The 21,492-nt window shown below is 34.2% G+C and overlaps 1 protein-coding gene across 1 annotated transcript in view; it reads left to right on the forward strand.

Annotated features, from left to right (window-relative positions):
* The first annotated feature begins 207 nt into the window (after positions 1-207).
* The window catches only part of LOC113512745 (uncharacterized), a 582,714-nt gene continuing 561,429 nt past the window's right edge, over positions 208-21,492 (forward strand). Inside the window, exon 1 of the mRNA XM_052895562.1 lies at positions 208-556. The gene's annotated coding sequence lies outside the window, so the exon portion shown is untranslated. The remainder of the gene's footprint in view (positions 557-21,492) is intronic.

The following is a 21,492-nucleotide window of genomic DNA, read 5'->3' on the forward strand; positions in this document are numbered from 1 at the left end:
AAAACATTTTGATTACCCATGGCAATGACCGTAGAGGTTGCAAATGACCGCATCGCACCACGTGCGAGACGAAACGAGAACTTCCTGCGGCCGTCTCGCTCGCACACCACATTTTCCCCATAATACCATATTGTCCACCTTTTCCAACGGGGAAAACTGTAAGGGCTGCTTCCGAAGCCGTTTCAGTTTACGTCGCGAGATCGCGGCGGCCGGACGTGTGTTTCGCGACGGTTTCGTTGCTTCCGCATTCGCGTAAACTGAATTTGCATGGCTGCGTAAGTTTTTAAACTTCGCGCTTGTGACGTCACGCGTTTTAATCATCGACTCGCTTTTTAAACATTGCATTTGTTAAAACTAATACAAGTGATTCAATATTTATGTGTAATTTTTAATATTAATAAAATTAAAAGATATTGTGTAGTGAGTGTCACTGTGGGTGGATATATTTTTTACTAAGTTATAACTAAGTTACAAATGGTCTAAGTGATTAAGCTAAGAATTGTGATAAGTGGCCGTGTACCTTACATTGGGGAAGTTGTGTAGTTCAAATTATTTGGTAAGTTGGAAAATATTTAATTTAACTTAAAATTAATTTGAATATATATTTTCGATTTAGAATTTTTACCAGAGAGAGACTTTGTACAAAGTCGATTGCTTGGGTACCTCTGTCCCATTCGTGTTTCAACCGTAAAGCAGTTGTGTTTGCATGGCTGTGTTTCGGTTTGAAGGGCGTGATATGGCGTGAATTTGCTGGCTGCGGCGGAATAATACCTGAGTCCTCAGGAATGGCAACGCATGGGGGTATCATGGACGAAACAGTATACTCTGTTATGTCCATGGTACTGCTCATGTCTATAGGCGACGGTTACCACTTTCCATCAGGTGGGCCGTCAGCTTGTTTGTCATTCTAAGTTGCATAAAAAAAAATTAACGTGAAAAAAATTTAATTAATTTGTAAAAAATAAGAAATAATATAAAGATTTTTTTTATGTTTCTTAATGTGTTACAAATATTAATATATTAGATAATTATTTAAGATATAGGTTTATGTTACACTTAATATGACTTAACTGTTAACGAGCTTAATTCTGCAACTGAGTTTGGAATATTTCTCTATTGAAAGAAGCGGCAAGTAAATATAGGGCTTCTAAATGATCCCATGGATGCTTCCAGAACTATTTCAAAGATAGATAATTTATTTGTATTACTTACAGCACACAAATTATAACATATACAGATATACATAAGAAGCGATTTAAAGAAATTATTAAAAAAAAAAAACATATAAAGACAAGTACAATTTTTCATTTTGTGCGTGTGCCATAACAATACAAAATGGTCACAACTCAGTTTATTGCTTCGTCCTCAAAAGAGCAAAGCAATGATATTCTATCGTGGCAAAAAGGAGAAATGCATTTGCATTTATATACTATATTATTTACTAGTAAAATATAAATAACAGATGTATGTTTTTTTAATAAGTTTGGACGAAAACCTAGATGTCTAGAATTATTCAAATAGTAATTAAAAAAAAAAAATTCTTAATGTTTCTATGTATTTCTTTCCTGGCAGAGGGGTGCAAGTGTGCCCCCTTGCGCCCTGGTGCCGGCGTCCATGAATGATTTCTTGAACTATTTATTTATTGATCAGTACAAATATGTGTACATGGCGGACTAAATGCTAAAAGCATTCTCTCCCAGTCAACCATAGGAAAGTGTCAGAATACTCGAATGCGGTACTAGTAGTTATTGTTATACGTACATACATACTAATATTATATATACCTCTATATAAACGAATAAATATAGATATAAATGACAAATATAAAACCCTACAGTTCGTTTCATGGTAAATAGTCACTTTAGCTTACGAACGCCTGCAACACTAGGGGTGTCACGTGCGCGTTGCCAATCCTAAAGAAATCTTAATACACTGTTTTAAAAAACTTCATACTGTAGTCTCAAGGAAAAACCTCGGCAGGGAGCTCATTCCACAGTCTGAATGTTCGCAGGAGAAACCGCACAGTACGAGACCAATTAGTTTCCATCTTTCATCTTTGTGTATTTGTGGGTATTTACGGTAATAAAGTATTATTTTTAAAACTTACATTTATTTTTTTATTTACATATATTCATGGGAAAGTTTTATAAACTTACCATGTTTGTCGTTTCTGAAAATTGTTTCTTCTTCAGTCAAAAGTTCTCTTCAGGGAGTATTTGGCCTTTTGCATCACAGCGTCTCGTTTCGCACGAGACGTGACGCTGTAATGCATATATATTTATAAACATTTCCGTTATACATACATATATATCACAATACATTGTAAAACAAAGTCGCTTCCCGCTATCTGTCGCTATCTATGCTAGATTTTTAAAACTACGGATTTTGATGCGGTTTTTTTTTCCTCTTAAATCACTTTGTGATGTGTGAAAGTTTATATATATACATGCATAATATATGTAGTAGAAAACATTGATATTTTAGAAGTATTTAATGGGTTGGTAGCTCTATTTAGAATCAGCATTGCACTCGTGCGAAGCTAGGGCAGGTTGCTAGTATATATTTATTACTTTTTTATTTATTTAAACTTTAATGCACAGTGAAACTACTCGTATGTACATATGGCGGACTTAACACTGGATGGCGTTCTCGACTAGTAAACCATTAGGCAAAACGTTATATTTATACGGATAAATTATTATTATATTGTTATTTAATGTATCAAATAGTCTAATTAGCACATAACCCATATACACTATTGAAATAGTGTACATACTGACAGAATTACTAATAATACATATCATATTGAACGTTGCAAGGAGAGATATAGATCTATTTGCAGTATTCAATGTGATAGGCAAGTTGTGGGATAATGAGCATTGCTTGCTTTGACTACTTGTTGTTTACCAGAGGGAGACTTTGTACAAAAGTCCATTGCTTCGGTACCTCTGTCCCATTCGTGTTTCAACCGTGAAGCAGTTGTGTTTGCATGGCTGTGTTTCGGTTTGAAGGGTGGGATATGGCGTGAATTTATTGTATACAGAGGAATAACACCTGAGTCCTCAGGAATGGCAACGCATGGAGGGTATCATGGTAGAAACAGAAACTCTGTTATGTCCATGGTACTGCTCATGTCTATAGGCGACGGTTACCACTTTCCATCAGGTGGGCCGTCAGCTTGTTTGCCATTCTAAGTCGTATAAAAAAATACTTGTAGGAGTTCTCATACGTGGAGATTGTTATAATAAAATAAAGTGACATTTAATATTCTGTCTATTGTTTATTTAAAATATTAATAATACTACATTTTAAATAGATAATTTAATGAATTCTTATTATTTTTAATTACGAATTTTAATTATTTATAAATAATCGGTTTTGAAATATTAAATTTAAAGCATCTTATATTATTCTGTTACTGTTATAATAAGCAAAGAAGAGGTATACTATTCATCTTTAATACGTAGAGGGGAAAAGATTTATGCCCAACAGTGAGACATTAATAGTTATATATATATATATATATATATATATATATATATATATATATATATATATATATATATATATATATATATATATATATATATATATTGTATTGCTATGGCACACTCACAAACGAAAGTTGCATTTGGTTTTGTGTATTTTTTTTTTGTCATTTATGTTATCTCGCTTTTTTGTGTATGTAATAATTGTTGTAATTTGTGTGCTGAAAGTAATGCAAATAAAATTATCTATCTATCTATCTCTATATTACTATGAGTAGAGTTTCATTATTATGGTGGTGTAGTGGTGTTGCCAGTCGTAATGATAAGTTAACTACTGTCATCGGACAGTTACAACTTGCGATATGCTCGGTCGGATGGTCGGATCGGACAGCGCCAGATTTTATTTTCCAAGTTCAAGAAAATAGAAATATTTAAGTGTGTCCAGCATTTATCTAGTATGCATACAATAAGTTTAGTTAGTTTTAAACTAATAATAGTAATTTTATTTATTTCGTTAACCTTTCAACTGTGTCATGCAAAATGGTGGAAAATCCACATCTGTGGCGTCCCGTGAGCGGACTTTACACAGACTAAGTATTTTTAGCGTATAGGTTTAAAAAACCTGATTTTTCCGAAATCTAATTGGAATTATACAAAATTCAGATTAGATTTATATTCCAACTAGATTCCTTATATAATTTCTTACACTACACTCTACTTGAATTGCATTGCAACTAACTGCTCTATGAGAAAAAAATGGGGTCATTTATAAATTACCTTTTATTTTTCAATTATTAAAAAACTAAGACCTTGCTGTATGTAAAGTTATATATTTTTTGTACAATATTATATACTTGATAAAATAAAAATAAAATGGCTTATGTTCCAATACATTTTTTTATACAGCACTTGTTTATAAACATGGACCAAAAAAGTTCCTCTTCAATTGACACTTAAGTGGGTCTCCTATTTCATTATTATACGTACATTCTTGGCGTTAGAGACAAGAGGTAGTTTGTTTACAATAATTTAAGCTTATCGCCAAGCTAGTTTAAACAAAACAGCATATATGACATTATTATCTATATGTCCGCTGAGCGGACGCGACACAGTTGAGAGGTTATACAGAGGTAGTTATATTACAGGTTTTGGTATCTCCTGTTAAGTAAAAACTGCTTGTGTTAGGATAAACCGTTCTTTCATAACTACTAATGACTAAAACTAAATAATATTATGTGGTAAATTATACCCAGCTTAACTTAAAATTATTATAAGTTAAGAATTAGAATTTAGTTAATTTTTCTTTTAAAATTCTTTAAGACGCATGTATTAGTTAATTTTTAATTAACTGAACGAATAAGTGAATTAATTTTTATTGATTAAATGTTATTATAAAGCAAATCTTAAAACTAATCACGAAATATATCCTCTATATATACTCTGTTATGTCTATGGTACTGCTCATGTCTATAGGCGACGGTTACCACTTTCCATCAGGTGGGCTGTCAGCTTGTTTGCCATTCTAAGTTGCATAAAAAAAAAACGTTAAAATAGATTTTAATTATCGTTATAGAATTACATATTTAGGCATATTGTTTTAATGACTTGCAAAATGTAAAAAGTTATTCACGTGGATACATTTTACATAATTTTAGACCTTACAGTAACAATATTTATTGTAATTGTAATAAAAATAAACAGTTGTAAATAGTAAAGTATAATAGCACATTTCTTGATACAACATTGTAATTTATTTTACAGATACCCTATTTTAGTAATATAAAACATGTTGTTTACTGAATCTTGTACTATTTGTAATATAGCGAAACTGCACGAAAATATGTATCTAATTGAAGGCATTGGTGTCTAAGATACAGGCTAGGCCTAGTTTAGAAACTAATGTGCTGGGCATAATGCTACATTTTATACCCATATAATTTACTTTGAAAATACTGTAAGCACATGACTGTGTATTTCTTGCAATAAATCTTTTATTATTGTTATTATAGTAAAGCAAAAACAAAAAAACAATTTTTGAGGTAATTTAACAATATAATCAAGCATCGTATGTCTATGTATGTATATGTATGTATTTTGTATGTGAAGAGATATTTTATGTTTATGTATATATGTATATGTATTATTGTATACAGATATGTATGTATTTTGATTTTAATTATATGAGTTACTTTGTATATATGTCAACATATTTATTATTTTTTAATAGAAACAACTATAATGTTTCCTCCTATTATTGTACGCACACTGCCCGTTAGTAATTAATGCTCCTTTCCACTCAGGGTTTGCTGGAAGAGAACTCTTACAGAGTCAAGCTCGCCTGTTGTACATCTTTATTTAATATATATTATATGTTTGTATTTTTTTGTGTACAATAAAGAATAAATAAATAAAAATAAATCGTGTCTGAAGCATACAAGGGTCCGTACGCACGGCCAGCTAAACAAACAGACAGACAGTACTAATGAGTGTGTATACAATACGGCTTCGGTGTCGCATGGCGCGCTGCCTGCAATCGATTCACTTGTGTTGCATCACCCTGCGATCGGAAATCGCGCTGCTGATTGTAATAAATTTAATATGTGTATTGATAAATGGATTCGATGAATTTAGGCACTGTTCCGTGTTCATCCTGCAATGGCTCATCTATTAGGTATAATATTTTTTATTTGATAATCCTAAATAATAATATAAATGTAAAAGTGAGGTTTTTTTTTATTTTGTTTGTTACCCTCTCAACCCTGTAATGTGCAAATCTTATTTTTAAGCTTAAAAAAATTGCATAGTAATTGATTACGTAATCACTATGGGATTTGATGTATAAACACTGTAATAATATAGCCTTTGTCAAGATCAACTTAGTACATTAAAAACAAACATAAAATTAAAATAAAAAGAAAACTTAAAATAACTTATTCTAATAATTGTTTCTTGCTTATTTTTTGAAGATCTGTTTGCCATTTGGCAAAGGCGTCCTCCAACCGTTTCCACTCTTGCCTATCCTGAGCCACTCTGTCCCACATTTATCCAGCCACTTCCCTGATGTCATCATCCCATCTTATGCAGGGTCTGCCTCTTTCCCGTTTGCCTTCCCTGGGATATAATATAATATAAACACTGTATGGAATGGAAAACGACATACTCGTAAATCCTAAAGACAAAGGGGGAAAGGGATTGTTAGTAATGCGGATTGCTAGTCTTTTTGTTAGCAATATACCCTATCAGATCGACCTCCAGGTGGCCCCAATGGAAACCATCGTGCTGAATTCATGGTGTATTCATCACGGTGGGCTAACTAACCTGCCCATTCATCGTCACCTATCATCCCTCACTGGTGGGGCACCAGTCAGTATATACCGTTAGCGTAGGCGGGGTTACCATGTCATTACCATCTATTGAAAACAAAAGAGGTTAAAGACATAGATAAATCGATTTAGTCAAGGAAAAATGTTTGTAGAATAAGACAGCGTAAGGTGAAGACGAATTGTAGTCGCTAGATGGCCGACCTTGATGCTTCTTGTTGTATAATAAAATATTAAATATATAAATTATTACTAGTGCCGCATTCGTGTATTCTGGCATTTCCCTAAGGTAGACTGAGAGAGGCGAATTTAATGCTTTTAGCATTAAGTTTGCCTTGTACTATTGTACGTGTACTAATGAATAAATAAATAAATAATCAAATAAATGATTCAAAATTTTGCAAATATTATATTTCACTTATAGGGATTTTACCAGAGGGAGACTTTGTACAAAAGTCGATTGCTTGGGTACCTCTGTCCCATTCATGTTTCAACCGTAAAGTAGTTTTGTCTGCATGGCTGTGTTTCGGTTTGAATGGTGGGATATGGCGTGAATTTACTGGGTACGGAGGAATAACATCTGAGTCCTCAGGAATGGCAAAGCATGGGGGGTATTATGGACGAGACAGTATACTCTGTTATGTCCATGTCCACTTTCCATCAGGTGGGCGGTCAGCTTGTTTGCCATTCTAAGTTGCATAAAAAAAAAACTAATGTGTTTTTCTATCTATCCGTGTGAAGCCGGGGCGGGTAACTAGTATATTATATAAAAAATGTACCTTGAATAGGCACTGGTTCTCACTTCATCACGTACATTTATGTGGGTGTAAGTAAATCTTCGAGTATTGAAGATAAATTAAGATCCCCGGTGCGTGACTGTCTATGTCTAAGTCCATGTCTTCCAAATAGTTGTTTACTGATCGACAGACTTTATCCAAATATTATCGTATATATATATATATATATATATATATATATATATATATATATATATATATATATATATAGTCCTATCTATGCTAAGAACAAGGGATTATATAACTATGTTAGTGCGTACAGTGCAGTAAGAAAATAAATAAATAAATAAATAGATAGATAGATACCGTTCAATACAGAACATTTTTTTTATACAACTTAGAATGGCAAACAAGCTGACGGCCCACCTGATGGAAAGTGGTAACCGTCGCCTATAGACATGAGCAGTACCATGGAAATATTAAAATAAATTTTTTACATTTTTTGTTCTAGCAATAGTAATTTTCTTTTGTTTTTTTTTTTATTTTGTTATATAATAAATATTTTTTGTAAGTGGCAATTATTGCATATTTTTGTCATTATCAAGTCTATACATAGAAATGTCGTGTGCCATAAAGTGTTGGTTCAATAAACTATGTATATTAAAATAAATATAAGCCTTTCCAATAACAGATACCTACACTGTTTCCTCCAAAAGATAACAGTAAATTTATTATGGATAGATACAAATAATTACAAGATATATTCGCAAAATAATTTGTTTATTACGAGATTTCACAATTGCCAGTTTGACTCATTATATGCCGTATTTTTTTTTATGGTGGATGAAAATGGTAAGGTAACCCCGCCTGCGCTAACGGGATACGCTGGCGGAGCACCAGTGTAGGGTGATAGATGAGAACGAAAACAGGCCAGTTAGCCCATCATGATAAATTCATTAGGAATTAACCATGATAGTTTCCAGGAGGAACCACGAGGAGGTCGACCTGGTTGGGTATATTGCTAGCAATGGGATTTTTAGTCTTCATTACTAACAATCCCTTTTCCCCATTATATGCCGTATTGTCCAGACATAGAATGGGCCATGTTTCTTTCCCGTGGATGTCGTAAGAGGCGACTAAGGGAGCTTAACAGTGGAGGGATGGACAGCAGCGTCCCTTTTAAAACATCACAAAAATCTAACTTCGGTTGCCAGTCCGCCTGCCAAGCGTGGCGACTATTGGCAACCCCCCTGCCCCTCCTAACGGGAGATTTATGTTTAGTAGTGGACAGTTAAAGCTGATAGGACTCTTATGGTGAATGCTCGACATGTTAGTATCTAATATCATTTATTTTTATTTAAAAATTAAAATTCTAAACCCATTTTTATAAAGTTACTATGGAGTTAATTTGTAAGTATATCCTTTCAGATTAAAAAGAATTTTCCAAATCGGTGTACAGTTGACGGAGTTATGAGGTTACAAACATTAAAAAAAAATACAACCGAATTTAAAACTTATTTCTTTATAAAATCGGTTGAAAATCGAACAAAGTAATATGCGTTCAACTAATTTTAATCCATTCTCGTAGTGTAATATAGATTTATGACCAATTTCATTTAATTCCAAGCGATGTTTCTGTAATAAAATAATAAAATCATTCGCTCGTCATGCGTTGTATTAGGGTGCAGATGCACGCACTGTTCGAGTTCGATTCGATTGATGGCATCGATTATCTGCACGCATTCGGCTCGAAAAGTATCGATTTCTCCGTGAGGGGAGTAACTCGCTTATTCATAAAAACTAAAACTTCCTATTAACTTATTTGAACTAAAGTGAAATGTCAGTTGTTTTCAAATTGAGAATTTAAGCACAAAGAATAAAACAAAACACTTTGAGATTTGACTTTTTTATGAATCTAAGAGAGTTAATCGATAGTTTAAATGGAGCAGAGGAAACTATATACACGAATTGACTGCGTTCTCTTTTCAGACGACATTAAAAAGAGCGGAGTACCTCTTTTTTTAGAAGTACTTTGATTCGGTTGTATCCCACGGGAACTCTTTAATTTTTCGTGATTAAAAGTATTGACCGGAAATTTAAAGTACCACTATGCAAAAATTCATTAAAATCTGAGATTAGCCCGTACAAACAGACAATCAGACAGAGAAATAAAAATTTGGAAAAAATCTGTATGTACACTATTTCACTTCTAACATCCCCCTGATTCGGTTTTTAGCGTTTTTTTTTTTCTATGTACAGACGTTCGACTTTTACATTTTTATTATATGTAGATAACTCGAAAATATTCGATTTTCGAAAATTTACATCCAGCTAGAGGTAGATTAAGTTTGGTTTTTGAAGTAAAAAAATAAAATAAAACGTGGAATGTTCGCCCAATACGTCTATAATGTTTGGAAGCAGTATATCTTGCGAGTGTGGGAGGAAACTTCGACTAGATGTAAGAATTTGTGGCCTCGGAATAGATAGACGGAGGTCTGTGTTATACATATAGATACATACGTTATTAGTTGACGGCACAGATAAATTTGCAGAGTTCCAGACATTTTTGTTTGTACATAATTGTACATGTGTACTTATACACATTCGATATTTACAAAATGTGTTTTGGTTATAGAGGATTGTGAATTTATATAAATGTAAATCATAGGTATATAATATTATTGTAGGCTTATTATATATATATATATATATATATATATATATATATATATATATATATATATATATATATATATATATATATATATATATATATATATATATATATATATATATATATATATATATATATATATATATATATTAGTTAGTTTATTAGTGTTATTTATTTAGGTACCTAAATAATTAAAAACACAATTGTAACTGAACTTATAAATAAGACCGTGTATTGACTCTACTAAGTCAATATATCTACTATAATATACCCATACTATTAATAATAATAATAATAATATAATAATATAATAATAATAATTAGTTTTTGTTTAATGGATGATAATGGAATGGTAACCCCACTCGTGCTATCGGTATACACAGGCGGGGCACCAGTGAAGGATGATAGGTGAGGATGAAGTATGTCAGTTAGCCCATCGTGACGAATTCAACAAGAATTGTTCACGATGGTTTCCATAGGAACCACGTGAAGGTCGACCTAATAGCGTGTATTGCTAGCAATGAGGCTGTCAAGCTTCATTGCTAACAATCCCTTTCCCCCCAATAATTAGTTTATTCATCTCCACAAATTACAATGTATAGATTATTTACTTTATACAAAATAAAAGTATCGTAATTTGTGGGAGATCTGGAGCCTAAACTCAGTCGTAACTTGTATCTTAGACACCAGGTCTCCCCCAATAAAGTAGTGACAATTCAAAGTAAAAGGTAGTTTCGTGGAGTAAAAATAAATATGATTTAATATTAGAATAAAGAAGTGCGCGCGCGCGCGAATAATAGAACGAATGTACCTATTTTTTTTTTGGGTGATAATGGAATGGTAACCCCACCCGCGCTATCGGTATACACTGGCGGGGTACCAGTGATGGATGATAGGTGAGGATGAAGCAGGTCAGTTAGCCCATCGTGACGAATTCAACAAGAATTGTTCACGATGGTTTCCAGGGAAATCACGTGGAGGTCGATCTAATAGGGCATATTGCTAGCAATGGGGCTGTCAAACTCCATTGCTAACAATCCCTTTCTCCCCGAATGTACCTATTTGGATAGTTTTTTTTTTGTTATTTGCAATAGGGGTAAGTAATATATAGCAGTATATATATTTCTAGATATAATATCTGTATATTTGTCCAATAATGAATATGTTAAAAGTGTGTTATTTAAAAAAATAATATTGGACAATAGATTTTTAACATATTCGAAAATAGATATCCGATCGATATTGGTGTTATCGATATGGGTGATGACCCTTTTTCCTCCATCAATGTCCAGGTGAATCTGATATATAGATATCGAATCGGTATCCATATTATCCACATCTAGTTTGCAATGTTCACAACAAGGTATGGATGAGAGAAAACGTTTGAAAATACATACGGAAAAATGATAAATTTGGGTTAAAAAAAAAAGAAGACTTGGTCTCGTTTTCTACATTAGAACACACGTGCGAAGTAGAGGAAACAGCTAGTATGTTCTAAATTTAGATTTGAATAACGTAATTTAATTTTTAACTGCACAAAAATAATAATGTTTCAATTTAAATCGTTTTAAAATTAATATGGGAATAACACGGAAGAAGTAAACTTCATTGACTGCAAAATGAATCATAAAAATCATGTTAAAATTAGCTAAAACATCGCTCTACATGCACACGCATAACGAAAAAAAGATTGTTTTAAGATTTAGTTCTACTACATATAGAACAAAACGGAATTAAAAAAATACAGAGGAGTGAAAAACCTATTTTATTTCTATATTTTTTGTATTCAATGGATTTTTTAGATATACGTAGACCGTGGTGTGAATTACTTACTTCTTTAACAGTAAAAAAAAAAAAAAAACTATTACTATTAAATAATAGTTTTTTTTTAATTATTTAAATTATTTAAATCACAATAACATGAAACATTCGTACATTATCAAATGTACACGCAAATAAATGTACCACTTAATTAAGGTCGGCCTACATAAATTGGTCGGTTGAAATGAAAAATGGCGGTCGACCCAGCCGTTAGGTGGGCCAAAAATGGCGGAGGGCACGGCTGTGCTGATTTTGTATATTTAATTTGTAATTATTTTTCATTTTCTTATGTGTTTTATATTTTACTTTTTATTTTTTTTGTTTGCGGTGATTAATTTTATTCTTTCGTTATTACATCTCTTCTCGAAAATACTTTGTTTTTTTTTTTTTATTTTTAAGGGATATTACTTCAGTTTTTCTTTATTTAATTTAGAACGGTGAAAAATTATGGTCAATCTAATAGAATTTTTTTATGCAACTTAGAATGGAAAACAAGCTGACGGCCCACCTGATGGAAAGTGGAAAGTGGAAGCAAATGACTTTTGTACAAAAATATATATAAATAATATTAATCATATTTATAAATTTGTAACTATATAGACATGAACAGGACAATAATCACCACACATAAATAAATGCACATGCATATTACTCTTAAAATCAAACAATAAATATCAAAATAAATAAATATATAATATACACTAATACCACAATTAAAGCAACTACTGTCAATACTTCCCTCTGGAGAAGACTTATGTTCAGCAGTGGATATAACTATCCACTATCCACGGCTATGATGATGATGATGAATATACTAATACTCTAACATTTAAATTAACATACCCTATATACAAGAAATTGAATGTGGAACATCTGGCAGCTCAATCCAGAACCTTGCCCCTTAGACTTGGCCCCTTAGACATATGACAAACCATGTCCATGAGTTGGAATGAGACATCGGATCTTGCTATCTGATTCAATCTCGATGCCTTGTTATACTTGACGATTTCATTGATGGAACCGTTTGCCACTTGTCTAGGCCTGTAGAGGCCTGAGCCAATTTAGACATTCTTCGAAATTAGCCCAACCAAGAGTCGAACTTCGTCCTCAATTTTGTAACGTGTTGTGACGTGAAGTCGCATGCAGAACTTAGTATTGTGTAAACAAGTAATGGAAGAATCAGTAAATCATAAATTTTAAAGTATATTATATTTAACTGAGAAAACAAGGCACATTGTGTTGAAACTCTTCATTAAGATAATCAGAAGAGTATGGGACCAAGAACACAGCCTTGTGGAACGCCTGCGTGTTTTAGTTAAAATATATTTGTTCCGCATTCACGTTTCGAATGAGCGTGGAAACTTAATAAAAACAGTTGAAACGTAACTATGATACGAGTATATATTAGCCACGAGTACAGAATTTATTCGTGAACAAAACTTTGTTGCGTTCGAGTTAAATAACTAACATTGACTTTGCAATCAAAATATTACAATTAATGTTATTATTCTGTTACGTACAACTTAATTAAGAAGATACTGTTTTCATAACTAGACGGGTTATTGAATGTGTCAGAAGGGGGTTTGTTTTCCCATCACCACTATATCAGCCATAATCTGTTCAGTCTTGAACATAGGCCTTTTCCATAGATTGCCATTTTTTTTCTACTTAACCGTTTGTGCTGTTGGTTGCAGATGGCCTTTATAACTTCACTGGACGCATGTCTGACTTCTTGCAAATATTTAAGATAGTCACTCCATCTAGTGGGGGTCGCCTACACTGTAGGCGACTCAAGAATAGAAGATAGGCCCACTCAAGAAGTTTCCTCATCGATTGTAGGTTTTTTGAGCTATGTAATCAGCCCATTGCCACTTCAAATTGCTTATCATTTGGTTTATGTAATAAAATTGTAATTAGATGATACTTAGGAGATTTTTGTATAACACGAAGGTAGCAAACAAGCATACAATCCGTTTGAGAGTAAACGGTCACTAGCCTATAGGTGCCTGCAACACTAAGGTTATTACGTGTGCGTTACCGATCCTGAAGAAACCTTAATATACTCCTATTGAAGAACCCCATACTGTAGTCTTCGGCAGGGAGTTTATTTCACAGCCTGAATATATATCATACAAACTCTGTAGACACTTTCTCCTTTCTTCTGATTCTCCAGGTTAACTGGAAGAGATCCCAAGGCACCTAATATCGTATTTAACCTAATATCTATACTATATGTGAATTTTACATTATATAGAGCCATAAAAATGGGTCAATTTTTTGTCAGCTAATTGTCAAATTAGCTGACTCGTTTTTTTATCGTATCGTATTTTATAAATAAAATAAGTGTTTACGCATTAAAAAGATGCAGAATTTATAAGACAAAATAAATATAGGAGTTATACAGAAATCACTTAGAACTTCAATATTTATTACGCAAAATTGCATGTAAAAGTAAAGCAGCCGTTTTTCTCGAAGCATTTCTATGGAGATATTCTATCTATATACTTTTAGATGTGAATATAAAAAAGCAGCCAGAGGGAGACTTTGTACAAAAGTCAATTGTTTGGGTACCTCGATCCCATTCGTGTTTCAACCGTGAAGCAGTTGTGTTTGCATGACTGTGTTTCGGTTTGAAGGGTGGGTTATGGCGTGAATTTATTGGGTATAGAGGAATAATACCTGAGTCCTCAGGAATGGCAACTCATGGGAGGTATCATGGGCGAAACTGTATACTCTGTTATGTCCATGGTACTGCTCATGTCTATAGGCGACGGTTACCACTTTCCATCAGGTGGGCCGTCAGCTTGTTTGCCATTCTAAGTTGTATAAAAAAAAATTAACGATTATTGTAAATTAATTTGTGGCCATACGTTGCTATTGTACTTTTATTAAAGTTCACATAAGCGGCAATCCAACTCCCATAGTCTCGGCTCCGGAATGCGCCAGCAAATATCTGTCCTATATTAATAATATCGATTGGGCAACCCCTTCAATCCGTGGATAATGGACGAATTTTTCATAGGCCCAGTTAGGTGAAAATTGGATTCCGGGGATTGTTGTATTTTTTTTCCTATTGAACGAGAAATAGGTTGCATTAGTGACGCTTTGTTACTTAGTATAAGTAATTTATTACTCGAGTTAAGAGAATCGGTAAGAGCGGTTGGTATTTATTTCTATTGAAATTCCATTGTTACTAGTCTAGTTAATTGATTAAAAAAATGAAAATTAATAAAATAAATGAAATTTAATTATTTTACAACCCGTCATAAACTAAAGTTCGATCCCAACCGTCTGGACGAGTGGCGGTCTTCCACCGTGCGTTTTTCAAGGCATTTTCTTCCACACACAACTACTCTTTGGAATCAACTTCCAGTAGCAGTATTTCCAAACCGATACGACATCATAACCTTCAAGAAAAGAGCATATTCCTTTTTAAAAGGTCGGCAGCACACCTGCAATGCCGTTGGTGTTGTATTTTCACTTACCATCAGGTGAGCTGCATGCTCGTTTGCCTTCTGTTGTAAAAAAAAGATGAAAGAGGTTTCCATTTCCCGTATACATTCTGCCTCTATGTTGGCGTGCAAAATTTTAACGATATAAGAAATTTACATATATTTTACATTAAATTTCATTAGTCATATAATACATACATAAATTATTACAGTAAAAAGAAAATTTTGTATAAATATATTTTCTATAAAAAAAAAACCGACTACAGTTGTAGCAAAACCTGTTATTTTGATTTAAAAACTAAATAACTAAAGCAATTTTGATAATATTTCTATGGAATCAATCTTCTTATATATCATTATAGATAAAAAAAAAAAAAAACTGTTGGAGTTATGAGATTATTACATGCACATTTCCTCACTAAATCAGTTCCATTTTTAATCAATAAAAACAAATTAATGGCGAAAATAATAAACAGAGAGATGACGGTGGGTTAAGTCACCGGGTCCAGTAATAGTTTCCATTCCAGTGGGCCAGCTTATTACGGCCGCTTCCGCTCAGCTAGCGGCCGTGCTAATCTGCCGGCTAATGCTTAATTGAAAGTGTTTTCCAATCAATTTTTCTCAGAATTTGTGACCATGTGTGATAATAGGTTATACCGGAAAAATGAGCATTACTCTCTGTTTATTATTAGTAGATTTTTTTTTGTTTTATTTCTTTTCATCTTAAAACGTAAATTAACAAACAAGTATATTAATAATTAAAGCTTGTGTTCCACAAAAACAGGTTTCAATTGTCATAAAATCAGTTAATTTAGATTCAAAACTAAACTACCGAATCGATATACCAGAGGAAGACTTTGTACAAAAGTCGTTTGCTTGGGTACTTCTGTCCCATTCGTGTTTCTACCGTGAAGCGGTTGTGTTTGCATAACTGTGTTTCGGTTTGAAGGGTGGGATATGGCAGTGAATTTACAGGGCACAGAGGAATAACACCTGAGTCCTCAGGAATGGTAACGCATGGTATGGGGTATCATGGGCGAAACAGTATACTCTGTTATGTCCATGGTACAGCTCATGTCTATAGGCGACGGTTACCACTTTCCATCAGGTGGGCCGTCAGCTTGTTTGCCATTCTAAGTTGTATAAAAAAAAATTAAGTGAGCATGGTTCAAAGCCCCCAAGCATGTCATAGATAATTTAATATAGAATAGAATAGAAAATATTTATTATAAAATAAAATATTTATTTTATATTTATTATTAAATATAAAATATAGAAAATACATATACAAGAAGTGTCCCATACTAGGCAAAAGGAACTAGTTCAGCGGATGCTGTGAGTGTCCCAGCGCAATGTGAACAGCTGCACAGCGCTGGTTTTCAGCCAGTCCCTCTCTTAACAAAATACGACAAAAATGCTGGGTACCACTGTAATTGCCTCTTACAGGAATTATTTCTTAAACAATATACTGAATATGATAAAGATAATTTAATAGCTATGGACAATCGGTTTTGTTATCCTCAATAAATGAATATCTAGTAATAAAATGAAAGAAAATGTAATAAAGTCAGTCCGCTGGTGTACAAACCATTATTGGCCGCGGCGCCATAATCTGTACTGAAGTTCTACAAAATATAATTCAGTTTTGTTTCAGTCGAGTGTGTTAGTGCAGTGGGAAATTTGTTCAATTTGTACATTTCAATTGTGGTAAACGCTACTTCGATTGTTGTTTTAGGGCTTTTCAGTTAGGCCTTCCCGGTCGCCCCACACTTACCATGTAAAGTGATTTTCAACTTCTGTCCCATTCGTGTTTCAACCGTGAAGCAGTTGTGTTTACATGGCTGTGTTTCGGTTTGAAGGGTGGGATATGGCGTGAATTTACAGGGTACAGAGGAATAATGAGTCCTCAGGAATGGCAACGCATGGGTGGTATCATGGGCGAAACAGTATACTCTCTTATGTCCATGGTACTGCTCATGTCTATAGGCGACGGTTACCACTTTCCATCAGGTGGGCCGTCAGCTTGTTTGCCATTCTAAGTTGTATAAAAAAAAAAAATTCAACTTGTTTCAAAACGAAGGACATTTTTCAATTCGGTTTTATTTTTTTTATGTTTGTGACCTCATAACTCCGTCGGTTGTAAATCGATTATCGAAATTATTGTTTTCATCTAAAACAGGGGTTCCCAAACTTATTTTGTCTACTGCCTACTTTGAGGATAAATTATTTTTTAGCCCCCCATTTTTTTACCTACTTAAAAACCATTATTACTTCAAGATCAACAAATCACCATTTTCATGAGGTCTTTTACAATCAATAACTGTATTCTTAAACAGACTTTTTTTTTTCGGACTGCGTCCGACTAATTCCTTAATTAGATCTGTTTCAATATTTACCAACTGCATTTTCGAATGGTATAAGATATAAATAAATAAAACAAGCTGACGGCCCACCTGATGGAATGTGGTAACCGTCGCCTATAGATATAAGCAGTACCATGGACATAACAGAGTATACTGTTTCGCCCATGATACCCCCCATGCGTTGCCATTCCTGAGGACTCAGATGTAATTCCTCTGTACCCTGTAAATTCACGCCATATCCCACCCTTCAAACCGAAACACAGCCATGCAAACACAGATGCTTCATGATTAAAACACGAATGGGATAGAGGTACCCAAGCAATCGACTTTGTACAAAGTCTCCCTCTGGTAACTAGACTAGACTAGTTCAAATAATACCCGTTCACGAGTATGACGTATGTATCAATCACCGTTGCATTCAACTACCTATATTATAGGAATACAGTGCTATGGGACATTTTCAGCAGTTAATTAAAACTAACAAGCGCTCAATTAAACCATACATACATACATACATATCTGTCACGCTTGTCTCCCATTATGGTAGGCAGAAACAATGGAACGCCAAATGCTTCGATTCAAACAAACCTCTTTCGCTTCTCTCACATTCATCAATCTTTTCATCAATTAAACCATTCGAAGCATATACATATATCGCGGCGATTCGTGCTACACGGCGATGGACATACATAAATCTATGTTAAATGTATTGTATAAATCCGATGTGTATTTCTTTTTATTTTATAGTAAATTTCACATGGATCTGTGTCGTGTTCAATAATTTATAACATGCAGGCCTAGGATTCGATATAACAGTAAAAAAGTGAATATAGTTCATTGATATTTCTATGGTATTTTGATATACAAACAATTTATTTATTTATTTATACTTTTACACACATTAAAATATGTCTACAGGACGGACTTAATGCCTGATGCAATTCTCTACCAGTCAACCGTTACGCTAAACAGAGAGAGTAAATGTACCGGTGCAGAGATTTAAAAAAAAATTGTAATCTAAATAAATATTTTGAGAGATAACAACAATTTATGATAAATAAAGTTAAGAAAATATATATGTATGTATATATATATGACAAAATTTTCATCGTGCCTCCCACCAAATTGGTTATAACTTCTTCTCTCTATAACAAAGGTTGCTTGGAAGAGATCGCTTTTAGTGATAAGGTCGCCCATTGTTTTCTCATTGTGATTATTTCTTGTAATTCTTTGTATTTATAATAAGTTTACTATTGTAATCTTTTAGAGGAAACAACAAAGTGAAAGGAGGTTTGTTTGCTATACCTTTCGGCGTCTTAACGACTTAATCAATCGTTATGTATTTAAGTATTGTCATCATCACTATATTGCTGAATATAGATATATATGCCATAGGTGTTGTGGGTGACCATGGGCGGCGGTAGTCACTTACCATCAGGTGAGCCGCATGCTCGTTTGCCCCCTGTGTTGTAAAAAAAAAAAGATCTAGGGGGGGGGTTCCAGTAGTTACCACACTTGGTAGGCAGATTAGCATTATTTAAAGAGGGGCGCTGCTGTATATTCCTTGACCATTAAGTTGCCTTAGTCGCCTCTTACGACACCCGTTTTTTTTTTTTTTTTTTTTTACAACACAGGGGGCAAACGAGCATGCGGCTCACCTGATGGTAAGTGACTACCGCCGCCCATGATCACCCACAACACCAGCGGCATTGCAGGTGTGCTGCCGGCCTTTGGAAAAAAGTGGTGGCCTGTTCTATGCCGGGACCACGTGACGACTTAATATAATATATACTTACTATGTGGGATCCCAAGCGTGGTAACTATTGGTAAAACCTCCCTTATGGGACAGGCTATGTTCAGTAGAGGACAGGTTTATTTTTTTAATGGATGATAATGAAATTGTAACTCCACCTGCGCTATCGGTATACACTGGCGGGGCACCAGTGAAGGGTGATAGGTATGGATGAAAAGGCAGGTCAGTTAGCCCATCGTGATGAATTCAACGATAAATTAGTCACGATGGTTTCCAAGGGGAACCACGTGGAGGTCGACCTAATGGGGTATATTGATAGCAATGGGGACTAACCTCCCCTTTACTAACAATCCCTCCCCCCAGTAGAGGACAGTTGGCTACAACTATATAAAATGGAGATAGGCTACTTTTTATCATATTCTAAGAACATAATCCCAGTTATGCGGGCCAAGTCGCGGGTAAAAACTTGTATGTAAATAATTACGGATCGTTTAGCAACTTTCGTGGTATGTTTGAGTGGTAGCGAACAACTGTGAACAAGTTGGCAACTAATATGAATAGTATCGACTCAGCTAAGCTAAACTAAGCTACATATCGACGACACTTTATGCCACTCGCTTACAAAGTTTGCAAACACGCTTGCCTATATCATATTGCGTATATTCCAAGTGCAAATTAAGTTATGCAGGTTAATTCGAGTTAAACAGTTAAATACTTGTTACCGGTTAAGTAACGGTATGATTAAGTGATTCTATAAGTTATACATAGTTACAGAGTTAATATTATTATTATTAATTTAACTCTTTATTGCACCATAAATAACGATATACAATGACAATTGAACAATTCAAGTGAAATGCAGTAACATAAATACAGATTGAAATATACACATAAAGGTACAAAAGGCGGTGTTATCGCAAGGGCAATCTCTTACAGACAACCTTTGGTTAAAGGAGAACAGATAGAAATGGGTAGGTGGCACAAAAGGGGATTAATAATTTTTAGATAAAAAAGAGAATATTCCAAATCGGTTCCCGAACGACGGAGTTATGAGGTCTCTTTTCATTTAAGAGTTTCCTCCTGTCGGTGCAACCAATTCATGCATTCCCTTCCAGTCAGCTCTATTCCAGGCCATATCTTTGATCTCCCTATACGACATGACACCTAGTGTTTCCTTTATTTGCCCCATGTATTATTCCTCGTTCTTCCTCTTTCTCTTTTCACCTTTATTTTAATAAATAAAATATAATTTAAAATAAAAAACAAGAGTAGGCGGCACTCTCTTATAAGTCAGTTGAAAATCTTTAAAACGGCCCACCTGATGGTAAGCGGTTACTGTAGCCTATGAACGCCTGCAATACCAGAGGCATTACGCGCACGTTGCCGATCTTGAAGAAACCTCTTTACCCCCCTTTTGAAGAACCCCATGCTGTAGTCTCTTGGGAAAACCTAGGCAGTTTATTTAATAATAAAAAATATCATTATCTCAGCCATTATCCGTCCACTGCTGGACATAGACCTCTTTTTTTTTTTTTACAACACAGGGGGCAAACGAGCATGCGGCTCACCTGATGGTAAGTGACTACCGCCGCCCATGATCACCCACAACACCAGCGGCATTGCAGCTGTGCTGCCGGCCTTTTAAAAAGGAATATACTCTTTTCTTGAAGGTTATGTTGTCGTATCGGTTCGGAAATACTGCTGCTGGAAGTTGATTCCAAAGAATGGTTGTGCGTGGAAGAAAGTGCCTTGAAAAACGCACGGTGGAAGACCGCCACTCGTCCAGATGATTGGGATGAAACTTTAGTTCTCTCATACCTCAAATACTCTCAAACCTCTCCCATAGACTGCCATAAAGAACGGTCCTGAGCCACCAGCATCCAC

The sequence above is a fragment of the Galleria mellonella genome, unplaced genomic scaffold (genome assembly GCF_026898425.1).
Source record: "Galleria mellonella isolate WM207_F2 unplaced genomic scaffold, CSIRO_AGI_GalMel_v1 utg284, whole genome shotgun sequence".
Taxonomy (NCBI): Eukaryota; Metazoa; Arthropoda; class Insecta; order Lepidoptera; family Pyralidae; genus Galleria; species Galleria mellonella.